This window comes from Taeniopygia guttata, chromosome 3, assembly GCF_048771995.1.
Source record: "Taeniopygia guttata chromosome 3, bTaeGut7.mat, whole genome shotgun sequence".
Lineage (NCBI taxonomy): Eukaryota > Metazoa > Chordata > Aves > Passeriformes > Estrildidae > Taeniopygia > Taeniopygia guttata.
Window position 1 is genome coordinate 103758267 of NC_133027.1, and position 17339 is coordinate 103775605.

Below are 17339 nucleotides of genomic sequence, written 5' to 3' on the forward strand. Positions count from 1 at the left end.
TGACAGTAGTTTCCTGGAAACCTGGAAACCTGGAAACTCTACACAGCTTAAGATGACCACCCACTAGGTCAGGGCTGAGGCAGGGGGGGGTTTACATTGTAGGAAAGCTGAATGAAGATGCTTTTTCTTGTGGCTTCATTCTGCAGCTGGGAAGAAGGCTTCTGGTCTTCAAGAGTTGTCAGCTGAGAATTATTCACTAAGAGTAGAAATTCCTCCAAAGGAAAATAAACAGAAGACAATTCAAGTGGTTTTAGGAATGCAATACATAAAAAAGTGAGAAAAATCTACAAGCATTTCTCGCCACCCGTGTGCTTAAAGCACTCCAATTCCTTCTTAACTTTTTATTTGTTGAAAGCAAAACATTGTTTCAAGATAATGAAATTTATGGTCTAACAAAGAAAAGGAGCCAGCCATGTGACCTCCTGACCTTTCCTAACCAAAATCCTTGCAAGTTATATGGGCACATATGCTTCTTTCCTTTTCTTAATTCATGCAATTTTTAGGATATTCTTGCCATATTCTAATTCCAAACATTTCACCATATCACAAGCTTTAGCTGGGAACACCACACCCCAAGCTTTATCTGGGAACACTATCTGGCTGGAGTCAACTTTGACACTACCAGAAAAAATGATGCTCATTTTAGAACCCTTTTTGCTCAGAGCTTTTAAAATTTGAGGAATTTGCTGAGCCCGGGCAAAGGCTTTCAGACTGAAAGATGCTAAATTTAGGCATGACTTCATGGTCATGGATGACCTGGAGAGCTGAAGAGGCACTTTCTGCACTTCCTCCTATGAACAGCAACTGAGTAGCCTGAAGCCATAGAGCAGTGAGGAGCACCTCTCTCTCTCCCTCTCTCTCTCTCTCTCTCTGGTGAAATATCTCAGAGAAGTGGAAGAGGTCAGTTTAATAACCTAGATTGCCCTCAACTATTAAGTCAGATTAAAATGTCAAGCCCCTCCAATGCTAGAATTTAGGGCACTTGATATTCCTCGCCTGGCTGTTTTCAAAGATGGGGCCATCTGCACATCCTGGGCCCTGTCCAGGTTCGCCACAGTGTGGAGGTGTTTGGTTTTGGTGGTTTGTCCCCCCATTTAATTTCAAAAGAAGTAAAATGAAATTATCTTTTTTTTTTTTCTTTCCATTTGGCGTAATAAGATCTCCATATTTTTAAATTACCATCTCTTTGCATGTGTTCTCTGTAGAGCTGCCAGTCAATGTCAAATGAGGTGTATAAATCAAAACTCTGGTTATGTTCTGATAGCATTATATAGACTGGCAGAAAAACACAGGTGAACGAGTGTCACATCTACATGAGATTTTTTTCTCCCTTTTTAAATTGAGACATCTGTCTAATCTCAGTACTTCCCAGTAAATGAATATAGGCACCTCAGAAGCTTATCTAAGCTTGATGTTAAAGAAAAACATTTCTATGGGCACATTTGTACCTGTCAGCACTTACTGTAGAGATCTCTCTCTACTGTAACATGAGTGACATCAGAATAATTAAAATTATTGTTAATGTTAACACTGCTTTAGCACTCATTTTACCCTATTTTTAAAGGGAGACTTTCCATGAACCCAAATGTAAGTGGGTATTGGATCATTTTTCAAAAACTTTGCGGAAACCAGGGAAGGACAAAGTCAAAGAGAAGGAAAGTCAGCAATGCACGTCGCAGGGAATTATGGATGTGTACATCTATCTATATGCTGGACTGATAAGCCTTCTCTGAGCTGTTTTTGCAAGGCAGTCATTTAATGTTGAACAAAAGTACAGCTGAGACTTTCTTTTCCCCACATATAGCCACATAGCCACATCTGCACTTGAGTGAAATGCCTTACATGTAAACCAAGCCCACTCAAAGACACCTCAACCTTGACATTTTGTTTTCTTTTGCAAAACTCTGTTTCTTTACAGCACCACTTGCCTGACACGCTCCCATGTGAAGCAGAGTTATCAGAATAATAATTAACAGGCTCTCATTAATTTAGGATCAAACAATACCCCCTAATGAAGCAGGGACCGACCAATGTGATCCCTTAAAGTGAGGCGTATGCTTTTCTTACACCTCGTGGCATCTAATCTGCCGTAACCATTAGGCACCGAGCTGACCGTAAAGGCCCGTGTAACATTGAGTCAAGGACAGTTAATGGATGCCGGAGCACAAACAAGAGTGCTCCAAGCATGTCAGTCAAGACTAACCTGAGGCAAAAACATCAAAATGCAGGTTGGAGTTTTGACATTCCTGCAGGCTCTGTACGCCTCGCCAGTGAATTTTTAAAGTCAATATCCCCCTCCTGCTTGCAAACACTTTCTATCTGATGAGTAGCAGTAATGTGGATCTGATTGAACTTTGACTAAAGTATTACTTAAAAGGCAGCTTTGAATGTGTGTGCGTGTGTATGTGTTTTTTTTTTTTTTTTAATAAATGTCTGTGATAACAATAAAGACAGTTTACACAGATTATCACAGGCTGTGTCTTTAGACTTCAAGGTTATATGATTAGGAAATTAGAAAAGAGATGAGATTAGAAAAACCACAGAACATTTTGAAAAAGAAAGCTTTTTACAAATTATCTGTGTACTGAATTTGCACAGAATCTGATAGATAAATCTTCTCATATTTGGAAATGGATAAATGCTACAATGTAAATAGAAGGAACTGGCTTGGGAGCACACGTCTGGCAAAAGTTCAAAAAGCATATTAAGTGTTCTAATTTGTTTAAAGCTTACTTATAAAAAAATGCATATTGTGATATAAAATGTAATGATTTCTGCATGGAAATGTAATGAGCAATAATAATTGCTCTGGATGAGCATACCACACAGTGTTAGAAAGTGCAGTCCCTTTGATTTCAGATTTCACATTAAACCTTTATTTTCTCTTTCCCCTTTGCACAGTAGAGTGAAATCATTAAGGCAAATGGACGCAGAATTTAAGCCAAGATCATTCCTAGTATTGGGCACTACCAGGAGCACATAGGGTGCCATAAAACTGGGGTGGTGGCAGCAATAAGCACACTTCCTATTACTGGAAAAGCAAGTGTTCTTTCAAGGGGAAATTGTATTAGTTTAGGTGGTACATTATTATTTAGAAGTCCTGACCAAAATTTCCAAGCAAGCTATAAAACTTGATTAATTTAGGAAGCCATTTTCATGCATTCTTTGAAGAGTTTCTGATACTGCACTTATGGTGAACATTTTGATGGGGATCATTTTGCTATTAGAGCACATCAGTGGGTCAGCCATTTGATGTGTTTTTCATTTGTCTTGTGACCTTTCACTTGGCACTGTCCTGTTGTTTCTTTGGTTGTAACTTTTTTAACCTTTTAATTTTTTCCTGAACTTGAGATCATGTGTATTCCAGAGACACAGCAGTACAAATATTTTGCATTGTCTGCACACACCTTGAGCATATTTTTTTTCCTTTGGCTCTCAGCTTCATGTAGCATACCTATGTCCTATTAAACTGTTGTATTTCAGCCTGGAGATGACTGGATTCATCAGTGGAGAAACACTTACCTCAAAAGTATAGAGCTTGTAGAGCTCAGATTTCTCTGGGTGTTCTGGTAATGCACTGTGCTATACAAATAAATGGGTAATAAATCACCAAATATTTTATTTTGCATTGGAAAAAAAAAAAAAGAAAGATGTAAAGTATTCAGCTAAACCCCATGTACTTCGATTTCTTCTCTGTGAAGAACATTTATTTGATGCTGATTCTTTTTTTTTGTTTGTTTTCAGAAATTTCAGCCTCTTTATACCCCCCTGTCCCAGAGCAAAATGCCCATTTTTCACTTTTTTCTTTTTTAAAAGAGCTCTGTGATAACAATAAAGACTTTTTTGTTTTTACAAAAATGTTTTAACATTTTGTGATAACAATAATGAGCATTTTCACAGATTATCACAGCCCATTAGGTTTCCAGTGAAGTCTTTTTTCTGACCAAAGACCTGTGGTACAATGAAGAAATAGAAATCAAATTTTCAGATCCCAACAGCAGTTTTCTATAACATCATGTTTTTCTCTCTTACATGTGACTTAGCATAGTCTAATGATCTCATGATAATGTCACGGCAACTCTGTGGAGCAGAGACCATATTAAGATGTCATTCTGATGGCAAAATGATGGCAATTCAAACCTGCAGAGACTTTCTGACAAGCAATGGCAAAACAAACTCAATACAAGTCTATACAGAGCACATTATCGTGTCAAGAGAACAGTATAATCTAATAGATCTTTTCTGCCTCTAACTTCTGTGAAAGCAGTGTTGATATCTGCCTCAGAGAAGTGCAGAATTGAGCCAGCAGCAAAATGAAATCAGTATCTGCTTTTGCCTCCTCTCCCAAATATTGTTTATGAGCTGCAACACTGCCTGAGCATATTAAACTGCACTAAACCTTTTTATCTAAGATTTGTTCACAATGAGTATCTTTGTCTTTCATCACCTAATTAAAAGAGAAAAGAAAGCACCAGAAAAATGCAATGGCTGCAAAGTGTGCAGTAGGGAAATACAGTCCTAGCCTTGAGCCTGTTTTGGCTTTGCTCTGGGGTAATGCCACTTTCCAAAATGCCAGCTGGTCCAGCAAGGAGCCTCCAAGCCCCAGGGGTGGGAAGGAGGTCGGGGCATCCCTCTTGGCTCCATTCATGGTGCCAGGGAAGAGCAGCATCCTCCTGTGCTCCTGCTTCACAGACACCTGCATGATGCAAGGGGACTGGCGTGGCAACAGTCCCAGCACGAGCTGGTCCCCAGACTGTGGCTGTGACAAGGGGACAGTGGCACCTGGGAGCATTGGTGATCTGACTACACAGCTCTGCTATGGCCAGAGGAGATGCCAGCTTGAATCCCTGCTGGATGATCCAGTTCAGCACAAGACTCAGCCATATGGGTCACTATGATCTGATTAAATTAAGGATGCTAGAGAAGCCTTAAACCTGAATTTCCTATTTTAATTTGAATGTTACTTTTTTATGCTTAGTTAATAGTCATAATCATGTAGAGTGTGCTAGTCCATTACCACTATGTTAATGGCCAGCTAATACTCAGAAGCCCTTGGCATTGCCTTGGGGCTTGAATTCCCAGATGGTCATTAACTACCTAATAAAAGACCACCACATCATCCATAATTACTTAACATCTTGTACTTGAAAACATATTAAACAAAGTGAGCTTTTAAATATTTAGAACTAAATTACATTAAATAAATGTTATACTTGGTAAATAAATTCAGAGGTGGGGATGTACTATATGGAATTAAAATCTTGCTGCTGCTTCCTCATGACTCAATTGGTTTGGCATGTGAAATGAAAACATTCAGCCCATTTACAGAGGGTCACTGTGATTCATTTCTAGCTAATGCTGCTCTTTGATACTGAGGTATCTGTGACAGCAAGGTGTTGCCTTTGTTTTTCATATTGGGTACATTAATTAAAGTTATAAGGAAAACCTCTTTGCATGTGCTGGCATCTGTTCAGCTTGAGCATTAAAGTGGTGGAGTTTGTGTTGGGTTTCTAAGGATGTTTCTTGTTTTATGGGGCAACAGTGAGCTGTTGATACCATCTTTTACACTTTCTTTGCCTACAATCAGCAGCTCTAATCACTGTTTTTGTTTGTTTTAACTTCTACTTCTGGTTTCAATGGTTAAATTGTAATTAATTTTTTGATCAGACAAGAGCTGTATATACTAAAGAGCCAGACCTACAGACACATAACAAGTGTGAGTCTTCAATCAGTGAAACCAATAAGATCAGACAAATGCCTCAGCACTGCTCATTTTCCCAAGTATTAGCAAGAAGCAGATCTGTACACCTGAAGATGGGCTGAAGTGAAGGACTCATTTGGTGTTGTCCTGGAGATAGACTGTGAGCTCAATGGGATTTGGATCCAGGACCCTGAGGTGAAGGGCTCTGTGTTGCCCTACCTCTCCCTGGGCCATGGGGTTCCCCTCTGAGCACACTCATTTGTTAATTTTCTTTTGAAGTTAATGGCAGGATGTGCCTCCCTGTCTGTATTTTTATTGGCTTCATAATTGCTCATTGAATATTTTGAGGCCTCCAAGAGAGAAACAGAGGTGGATTTGCTATTGCAGAAGCTTTTCTTCCAGCAGGTGTTTGACATTGTACACAGATCCTAGGCCTTGGATCCATTAGGGGGGGGAAAAATTCAGTTTGGAGAATATCAGGCTTCTGCACGTATGTTATGGATATAGCTCTCCCAGGAGTGCAATTAGTTATTCCATGTTTTCTGACACAAGCTAAGAAGAGTTCAGCAGCACAGAAAGTGAGTCTTTTACAGTTCCTGAAGGAGATGGGCTCTCCATGGCTCTTTGCCTCAGCAGTGCTGGGTAGAGCTTTCCCCTTCGGTGTGCCAGTCCCTTACAGAATGCTGGGGAGCTTACAGAGAGAGCACATCAGGGATGAATGTCCCGGAGCCATGTACTCTACTGCATGATCCAGACCTCAGAGAGCTCCTTCTTTCTGCTTCAATGGGCTCAAACCCAGTGGTTAATCCACAAAATGCTCTGATTTCCAGTGTAACTCACTCAGCCAGTCCCAGTAGGGTCTGGGAAAACTACTGGACTCCTGGCACCTCCCAGACCATGTTTCTTCCTCCAGGTGTCCAGATCAGCATTTATATTCCAACTTCAGCCACCAACTTACAGATTTCTGGAAACGCTGACATCTCAGAGTTAAGTGTTGAACCTGCTGGGGAGTGTTTTCAGAAACACATTCATTTCTCCCCTATAGCAACAGTGTTGAAATAACTCTGGAAATCTGCTAATTAATTTTAAAGCTATAGGCCTGTTCTTTTCCATAGGGAAGAAAATAACTTCACCTATCACAACACGTGACTCCAAGAGAAATATAAATCTTTATAGTTGCTACATCCATATGATTTACCACTGAAGAGAAGCATGCTTTTGTCATCCAGATGTATATACCTCCAACCAAGAGTATTCTTCTGCCAATCTGCTATCCAATATGCCTATTGAAAGAATACTTCTAACAGAAATCAAAGAGAAAAAACATTTCCCCATTTATTTTCACCAAGCATACTTTTTCATGCACTCCAAGAATCACATTGGACTGAAATATGCTGTTCATTTCCTGATGTAAAGAAAATACTTAGGAGAGAGGACACAAGGCCTGTTATTTACACTAATTGTCTTTGCTTTGCCCTATTTTTTCAATGAGTCTTTCTCTCATGAATGCATAACCAAAAATTCTTCTAGCAAGAAAGGAGGGAAGGCAGAGGGCATTCAAGCACAAAGGGCACACTACAAGCAATTCCAAAGTAATTTCCAAGCTATGGCAAGAACCTGCAGAGGTGTTATCGAAATCAAGGACATTTCTGTGTAAAATTTGATGCAATAGCATTCTCTCTTTACTGATGGTATACACTTCACACGTGGATTCATCAACAGGAGGCAAAAGAGTGCTGCAGAACACAGAAAGCCAAATTCCCCTGCAGGAAAGGGGCTTTGTTAATTTTTTTTAAAAGGTGTTGATGCTGACTCAGACTGAGGCACAGACCAGGTGTCTTGTCACAGGTAATCTCTGCAGTCTTGGATAACTTTGTTGTCCTTTCTCTGGCCTGAAAACACAGCATTGACTTATCCTCGAGGATCCTGGCTGCATTTTGTGTTTCAGGGTGTGTTATCTCCTGCCACTGGTATTTGCTTGTTAAGAAATGGATGTTCATCTGCATTGATGAAGTACCACCAGAAGAGCTGTTTCTACACTGGGATGATTATGAAGCCATGTGCTAATCCATGCCAGTGGTGGGCACAACCTACACTGCTGGCGGGTGGTCTGGTGACCAAAACTTTGGGCTGCATGGGACAAGCCATGTGCCTGGACAGCCCTGACATCAGGGTTGTTTATGCTGATGCTTCTCATGCTCCACCAAGAAATGTTTCCTTTTCCCAGTAGACCTTGGGGTATAAGTTCAGGATTCCCCAAACTTGTCCTTGTTTCTGCCCAGGTTTACACTGTATTTTGACACTTATTTTCATTGCCTTGGAGCATGTCTCTGATGCTGCTAATCTGATGTTTAGAAAGGATGTGTCCTCTTACTTAGAGGATACAGACTGTGGATTGGACTGTATGGATTAGTGCCAAAGCAGAGATGATTTTATTTATTTAGGTAGGTAAAATTTAATCTTTTTAGATATGGAGAACTGATATCCAATTTCTGAAGACTGTTTCTATTTGCAGTCATTCCTCAAGCCATTGCTGCAGATTTTGCAGCCTTGTTCTTAGCTGTGGAGATCCCTGAACAAGTTAATTGCCCACCATCAGCATTCATCTTTCTCCTTTAGAAGACTGTAAGTATCAGAAAATCTCACTTATTGTGCTAGACTTTAACTTCACAAATTGAGATGACTTGTCACTTGATTCCCCAAATGACACTTCTGGGTATGAATAGTACTTTGCTGTATTTATTACAGCTATTCTAAAAGGACTCTTCATTGCCCCCACTGAAGTGCAGGAAGCAGAAAACATCCACAGCATTTTTTCATTTCTCAAAAAAGTCTTGGCTATTTCCAGGTTTTGATCACTATCATTTTAACTTCGAAATTTTATTAAAAGTGTTCTGAATTTGACATAATTTTAGTGGTAGATAGAGTGGGTAGATAAATGGACCTTCTGAATAGGCTTAATACCAAAAGTGGCTAAAAGGAATGGCAAGGTATTTCACCTATGAAAATTTCCCATCCAGAAGATTTGCCACTTACTGCTGATAATCCTTTTAGCCTCAAAGGGTCAAAAGGTGAAAATGATTGAGGTAGCTTTTGCTATGAATATTTCACGAGCTGCATATCCCTTTTTCTCTGAGATCTGTGTGCTGACTGAGGGCTTCTTCAGGATGAGTCCTTAGTTGACTGATGAATACAAAACACCTCTTGAACAAAAGGCATTCAAGATTAGTGGAAGACAAGACAGCCTACTTTGGTTTCTGTGAGCAGTACCTGGAGTATCAATGGAGATAAAACACTGAGTGACAGGTAACTGAAACACAGAATAACACCATATATTGTTCTCCTATTGATTGGGGAAATAATGAGAAAGTTAGCAAGTCACAGTAATGTCACAGACAGTGATGAACTTTGGAGAACTCAAGGACCAAAAAGTAACATGAAACAAGGAGCAAAATGAAGATAATATTTGGTTACAGTGCAGTTCTCAAATTGTAGTGAAACACATCCCTTCGCCTTTGAGTATGCTCGGTTTTTAAAGTGAAGACAATGGGAAGAAATTGCTGGCTGAAACAATATAGCTATTTTATTTTACTCCAGCCAGTAATGTGAACTTCTTGGAAGACATCTTCTTTCACCACACTATTGCGGCTGGGAACATTTAGAGGCTATGAACCAAAATTATCCGCTCTATGCATAACCTTTCTAGTGACATATCCTGCAAGGTATTGTGGTAATTGAAGACATTCAGTACCAAGAATTGAGTATTGTTTCGCTACGGCATTGAGATGAGCCTTTGAAGAGGCTTCTCGTTCAAAAGAGAAGCGGCACCTTAGCAAAACATATCAGGAGAAAGTTATTCTTTCTTTCACATGTAGACAACATTTGGAAAGCTTTTAGCTCATTTATCTCTGTAAAGCAGAAGACTCTGCCCCTGCCAGGGGGTCCCCAGCTCAGCCCAGACATGGGAGCTCCCAATTTCTCCCACGGCACAGGGCGAGGATCCTGTGTGCCAGCACCTATTGCTTTTCCTGTATGCTGAGTCAAAGCTAGGCCAGTGAAAATAGACACAATGGCAATGAAAAAAGCTTCAGCACCACCTGGAACTTCTTTATTTAGATAATATTATAAGTATAGAAATAGGGCTGTCTTTTCATCACTTGAACAGTGCAGACGCTATGTCAGCCACAAATCCTTTTCTATTTAAAACAAGAAGAAAATGCACATTAATAACATTCCTTTATGTAAAACAAGGTATCCTAATTTTAAATAAAGATAAAATTGAATTGTGCTTCTCATCTACTTTTCAAATGGTTCCTTCTTATTGTTCTCAGGAGTTTGTCTTCTTCCTAGCTGAGAGTTCCTCTAAAAATATCCCTAAGGGTTATATTTTTAGTTGTAATCTTTAAGAGCCAGGAAGAACCATGTCACCCTAATGCAGGACAAATTTCAACAGCTTCATCATCACAACCACAAACATTTCAGATGGATTTAAGACCTACAGGGATGCAGCATCTACTTTCCATGGGGTTTCAGCACTCACTTTTTCAGTCTTTCACAAAAGCTGTAGATATAAAGCATTGTGAGCCAGAGCTGAGGTAAGGAAAGTTCAGGAAAAGGTGCAGGCTGCATTTGCCCAGGTCATCTCCAGCTGTCCCCAATGTCCCCAGTCTGCCTGATCCCTGCAGCTTGCAGGTGCTTTCAGGTCCCTTAGTCTAGAGAAAACCTCATCTCTGTTTGAAGATGTTCAGGTCAAGACTTTGACATCCATTTCTTGATTTGCTTTTCTGATACAAAGAAATCAAATTAATTGTTATGTTTGCATTATGCTGAAACATAGAAATGTCATGGTAGCTGGCCTGATAACACAGGATTAATTTAGACATTCAGACTGCAGTGCTCTTCACTCTAAAAATGTAAAAAACATGTGGCAATTAAGCTTCATTATGTCTACTCAGCTATCTGATTGTGTTTGGGAAGATACTTCCACAAATTCCAGGATGAAGTATGGGGTGGATGGGACAGCAGAGGGTGTGAAATGGGGCATTTGTTCCTTTTCCAGAATCAGGATACATTTTGCCATTCTAAACAAAGACTTGTAAGACCAACCCTCAGACCTTTTCTGCATATGGGCACTGACAGTGTATGGGCCATATAATAAAGGTAATGAATACATGCTCCCAATATTGCCCTGTACATGCAGTTTTAGGCAGTTCATTCACCATTGATTGCCCCCAGAGCAATCAATGGTGAATGAACCATTCACCTGAGCACCCTCATGTGCCACAAAAGCTGGATTTTCTCTCCTAAACATGTGAAGAAACTCCTACTCATGCCTTATCTTCAGCATGCTTCACCTTCCATGCTGTGACCAGTGATGCTATTAAAGCATAACTCCTGGTTATGAAGGCAAGGTGCCCAATTCCTGCAAGATACCCAATTCCTACAAGATACTCTCTTCCCTGCAGGCAGTCATGAGGGAGTTTAGGGGGGAATTTGCAGCTTATCAGTTCTCCCTTGAGTAAGACCCAGCCAGCGTCTGCAGTTGAAATGGAGAAGAAAAATCTGAGGATGGCCACAAAACACAGCCCTTTGCTGCTTACAAGGAGCACAGAGCACACAGAAGTAAAGGTAATTTTGCTTGGGTCTTACCACGAGCCACACAGTAAACTGCCTTTTAAAAGGAAGAATTTTCTTGCCTTTAATGACAAGTCTATTCAGCCATCAATTTGCTAATAAGAAGGTGAAATTAATGACAAATAATCCCCCATAAAATAATGTCCTTGTGTTCAGGTTTTCTGGCTACAAAACATTTGCTGCTCATTTTCTGCCCCACTATTAATGAACAAGAGAAAAGAAAGGGAATTTTTTACTTAATGTAGGATGTGCATCTCATGCCATCAGATTACATCAGGTTCATCAAGTCATGCTTATATAACTTGATTTTAATTTATGGGTTTTATTGTTGGCAGGTTTCTGAGATTATGATTTGATTGAACGTCTGTTGAATGTCTGTAAAATATCTGTTAGTTTGTAAATGGACTCTAATGGATTATGCTGCTTGAATCTTTTCTTATGGAGCTGTTCACCTTTGCATGGTATAGTAGACAAGTCACATCTTGCTTTGACTGCATGCAGCATCAACTGTAATAACTATATGTCAGAGGCTGTAGCAGTGAAGATACAATCTGCTTAAAATCACCGAACGTGTATCCAAGGAGAAATGTTTAGTGTCCAGGAGAGCTCCAGCAGAACGACTCACTCCTGTCTGCAATTTTATAAATGCCTCCATTTTTCTACTTTATGATTTACATTATTTATCACTGGAGGTTTCTTTGACACCAAAACTTTTAGAAGATCTTTTAAGATTATGGGGCTCTATATCTGTTGGTTTTATCAGTTTTGGGCAGCCTAGCAAAAAAGGTGGCACTAGAAAACCACTTTGTCTTCCTCTTACCTGAGGTGACTACTGAAAGCTGGACCCTGTTGCAAACTAGATAGAAGATTTCCAGGGGTCCCTGGAAACTGAAGGTGACCTGCTTGCTTTGGTACAACTCTGGAAGAGCTGCTCCAAGGCAACCCCTGTGTGAAACTTTGTGTTGTCTGGTTCTGCTGATGCCAGTCCTTCAAGTTGTTCACTTAGCTGCTCTGAACTTCCATTTATTTTTCCCCAGCAGAAATAGAGAGATAAGTGTGATAAAACAGCAGCAGAGAGCTCTTCTGCCACCACAAAAAAAAAAAAAAAAAAAAAAAAAAAAAAAAAAATCACTGGGCAAGCACTAAGAGAGGTTATTTAATGCAAGAAAACAGTCACACAAATAAGGAAATTTAAACTATGCCGCGTCGTAGTTATTAAGGTAGACACTTTTTAAGGTTTTGACAGAGAGAAAAACATAGTAGGAGGTCAAGCACTCAAATTCTTTTTAATCTGTTGGGCTTTTTCTGATACACACAGAATCACTACAAAATGGCAATGGTCTGAAATTTCTTAAACAAAACTACAATATTTCTTAAGCCAAATTACATAGTCTGTGATCCCCAGTTCAACAGAAACATTGCACAACTTGTGTTAACAGCCTGTGGATTGTTCTTGAGTCCTACTGGACATTTATGCATCTGTGAATCCTGAGGTCCTGAGGCTTGGCATGCCACTGGGACCACCAGCTTCTTGCTGGACCAGAAGAGAATCTGACCCTGCAGAAAAACATTTCTAAAGGCATAAGTTCCCCCAGCTGTCCTTGTTGTAGTAAGCTAGCACAAGGCTGTGGAAAAAGGCTCTGTTTGGCCTTGAGGTGGAAAAGTTTCCCATCCTGAAGGAAAGTACTGGATGTCAGGGAGATTCAGTAGAGAGGCAGCTACTCAGAAAGCAGCCCAGGATGGTTCATGGTTGTGCTCCTAATTTTTAACATGTAAATTCCTATTGAAAAGGAGCTTAGCTCCTTTTGTGGCACTTTCAAGCCCATATGACCTGGGTGTGTTTCACATCACACCTTGCAGCAAACACTACTCACAAGCACAGTGATCAATCTGCCCTCATCTCGTCCTCAGTGTGACATCATTGAGCATTGTCTGGCCCAACAGGATTCATTTTCCCTGAGTCTGTGATGTGGAGATCCAGCAATATGGACTGAATTGGCATGACAGGTCCCAAATTCTGGCTACAGACAAGATGTGATGCAGAACAAGTAGCTGGCAAGGAATTGACAATTTGTATGGAAGGCACTTTGTTGAGCAAGAAGATGAGCAGGATGCTGCAGTGTCACTGGCTGAGCTGGCAGAAGACCCCTTGGTTCAAATGTGGGTTTTGGAGGAAGCCAGCACCTCTCTCCAGCTGCAGAGACCTTTTTCCATTGCATCTTGAGCATAGGCTGCTCCTCCATGAGCAGTGGACCCTCCCAGGACGATATGCCATGACTCAGGGCAGAGCAGTGACACCGTCGAGCGACACAACGGCTCCCCATATGCTTTTGTGCTTGCCCTGACTTCTTGATGCCACACCAGATGCCAGTGGGCCAGAGATGGCACCTGGGGCTCAGCGCAGTGTGGGGTCATCAGCAGTATGGCCCTTTTCCTTCTGCCACCCTTCTACACTAGCATCAGGAAGCTGGAAAGCAGCAGAGAAATCCCTGTGCTGTCTGGCAGAAGGTGACCATTGTGTGACTCTGGGCAGGCAGTGAGAAGAGGGCATCACCTTAGACTGCCTAGAGGAGGAGGTAAAGGGAAGAGTGACAAATTGCAGAATTTAAGCAAAACTGAGATCCATGCTGCTAAGCTTTCCCTATCCCCAGAGTCTCCTCAGCACACAACAGCCAGCAAAGGCCACAGCAACATCCAGTAATTTTCACACAGGCTGAACTGTCTTTTAGCAAAGCATCAGTCTGTGTCCAGTCCCTCAAGTTTTAAGCATTATAAGTGGTACAAACCAAGCAACTTTTTCACTTAGAATTTTATAAGCAATTTGCCTCCAATATTTTTGACCAGGGGCTTGTATTGCTGTTCATAACAGCAATAAGGAAAAAAGGAAAGGAAGCAGCAGCAGAGCCCCAGAGCCCCAGGCAAACACTGAAACCCCTGTCCGAGAGGAATGATTATTTATACTGCTGGACAGTTTTCTTCTGTGAAACAACTGGAAATGATTTACCCCACAAATGTCTGGCTGTTGACTGGGTAAGTAGCCAGCAAACACGAGAGGAATCAGACCATGCCAGACTCAGCTAGCTGTACACGATCCGTTGCTGATCCATCTGCAGCATATGATATTCGCTGGTTTCTCTGCTCCAGACTGGTTGGGAGAGAGGTACTTCAAGAAACGGGAAGCTGTGCCTCCACAGCTGAGCAGTTTCCTAGCTTTGTGTCAACATGGTGTGCCTTCTGGCTGCTCAAATGCTCCTAAACCAGAGCCCCACCACATTTATACCACTGTAATTTAATACACTTATTTATTGGGTTAGAAGCTTTGTAGAAAACTCAGCTTTTTCCCAATGCTATATATATTAATCTAAAATTACATGTCTTGGACAGCCTACTGAGCAGTGCCTCGTTGTAAGTAAAGAACCTTCAGAGACTTGTCCTGCTTCTTGACCATCCTCCCTCCCTCATGGGGGTTTGTGGGTGTACACATCAAACGTGGGTGCAGAGGGGTACCCTGAGAGCTTGTTGTGCCTTCATGCATGTTTTATTTTGAAGAAAATAAATGTCTGTCTCTGCCTAGAGGCCTGGATAGGGTGCATTTTGTAACCTGAAACTCAGCCTAGGAGGTGCAGCACTGCTTAGAGATGCTCTAGGAGCAAAGGAGATCATTCAGATAAGAGAGATCTCAGTGGAAATGAACTGTCCTGGCATAAAGCTGCCGTAACTCAGGGGGCTATCTATAGTTTAGGCTTAAGCATACTCCACGCTGGTTATGTGCTGCTCAAACTTGAAAGGTGTTGGGATTAGAGCTCTGCTGTAGATCCACATCAGAAGGTGAGGATCATTAGAGTAACGCTCTCCTATACAACAGTGATGCAGGTCAAGTTGATCAAGGCTTTTACCCATTCTCTGGAAACCATATAGGTCAAAGTTGTTCTATAAAATTTATCAGCTTTGATTCCCTTCCCTTCTTATATGTTCTATAGGCGAGGGTTTCAAGGTTTTACAATTTTTAAATTTTTTTTCTCTACACATACAAGTACTTTTTCATTCTTTTCCTGAGCTTCCCTTGATGTAAAATGAGACTAATGATCCTTATTTGCTTAGAGACCTAGTGAAGAAAGTACTTTTGCAGAGTGAGTGAGTATAGCAGGGCCATTTAACCCCAGGTTCCAGCAGGGACCATCTTGGCAGCATTTTCTGCTGCCGCTATCTGTAGCCATTAGGGAAGTCCTGCTGTCTGTCACAGGGTCTGACCACACAGCTCCCACTCAGGAAAAGTCTCCTTGGACTTCATCAGGACTGCTGACGTGCCAAGAAAATACAAGATTGGAGTTTCTGTCTGGAAGGTGTTCCCTGGGCCTCATCTCTGATGATCTGGTCTCGGGTGCTGCTCAGGTGCTGGTCTCAGATTTCACCTGGTGAAATCAGAGCAGCAGAAAGTTGATCTCTGGCTGTTCCTCATGCTGATATTGTACCATTTTGAAATCTTTGATGTTTCTGGAGTCACTCATGATTCAGGCTGGTGAACGTAGAGCCAGGCTCACTGTTCAATCAAACCACCTTCCCTCTCTGTATTTGTGCTGAGCTCATTACATAGAGCGAAATCAATTAATTCTAACAGAGGAGTGGGTTCCTGGCCTGTCTATAAGCCACTGGGTACACAATTGGTCTGTTGCTTACATTAACATCTCAGCACATGATTAGCACTCTTTGCCATTCCTGAGCTCCGTGGCTGCTGCACTCCCTGCACAGGAGGCTCTGCTGCAGGCTCTCCCCTCGCAACCCACCGTGGCACCAGTGCTACATGCAATTAAAGGCCTCCCATGGCTGAAGCCTTCATATGGACTGAGAGACCTAAAAACATGCCTCTCCCTTGATTAGGCAGCTTTAAACCAAATAGGATTAAGGAGAGAGATACCACCACAGAGGGGAATATAATATGGGTACCTCACGGAAGTAGTGGGGAAAGAGGGGAGGACAACAACAACCACTGTCTCAGAAATTCACCCGCTATTTTTTAAAAGAGTTTCAAAATGTAGGGAAAAAATTCTCTCTCTAAAATTATATTTTAATTACTGAAAACACACATCTTTACATTTCAAGTCTGAAAAACCTATAATCCCTAAAACCAAAATCTTTGAGGCACTGGAAATCAAAGAAAAGTTAGTTATGGCTTGTGAGCTTTTTGTCTACAGAAACAAAGAATTCATGGTCAACAAACAAGCAGCTCAGAATCCCCCCCTTTTTAACAAAGAAAAGTCTTTTCTTATGACTATTCTTGCTGGATTAGGAAACTGAAAAAAAAATCAAACAGGCAACAAATAATTTTACCATTACCAGGTAATATGTGTTAATTGCTCAGTTTATATACTCTGAATGACATACCATTAGAGACTGTGTATGCATTGTAACTAGAGCATTAATAAATTTAAAATGTGCCTATTAGGATGACAGCTTTGGAGGTGCAAAGGAATAACAGTTATCACTTGGCAGAAGCAGATCTCACCCCATCTGCCGAGACTTTGCATACATTTTCAGCTTCCTGAGCAATGATTAGGGCTGTCAGAACCTCTTTAACCTTCTAACTGCTGGTCCCAACTGGCCTTAATTAGAGACTAATGAATTCAGAAGATGCAGGCCGTGAGGAAAACTGCCTTGACAGTTTGTGTACAAATTAAGCACCAATTACTTCATGCATCTTTTGCATTGCTGATACAAGTCTCTGTTATTATTTTTGAATATGGTCATTTTAGCATAAACCGAGAACTTTGCTAATGTATTTTGTCATTTTTATGGCTCATCATAAAAAAAAAAAAATACCAGGAGGGTCATGAATATGTGAAATAAACTACTGTAGATGATAAAAAGAAATTCTCTTTCCTTTAGGGAATATCTTCCAACATTTTTCCCCCTAATATAATATTATTATTATGATTAGTCACATAATGATCGCAATTTAAGAAACAGGCGTAACATGGTCCTCTGAATATTTTTATTAGGAATATAG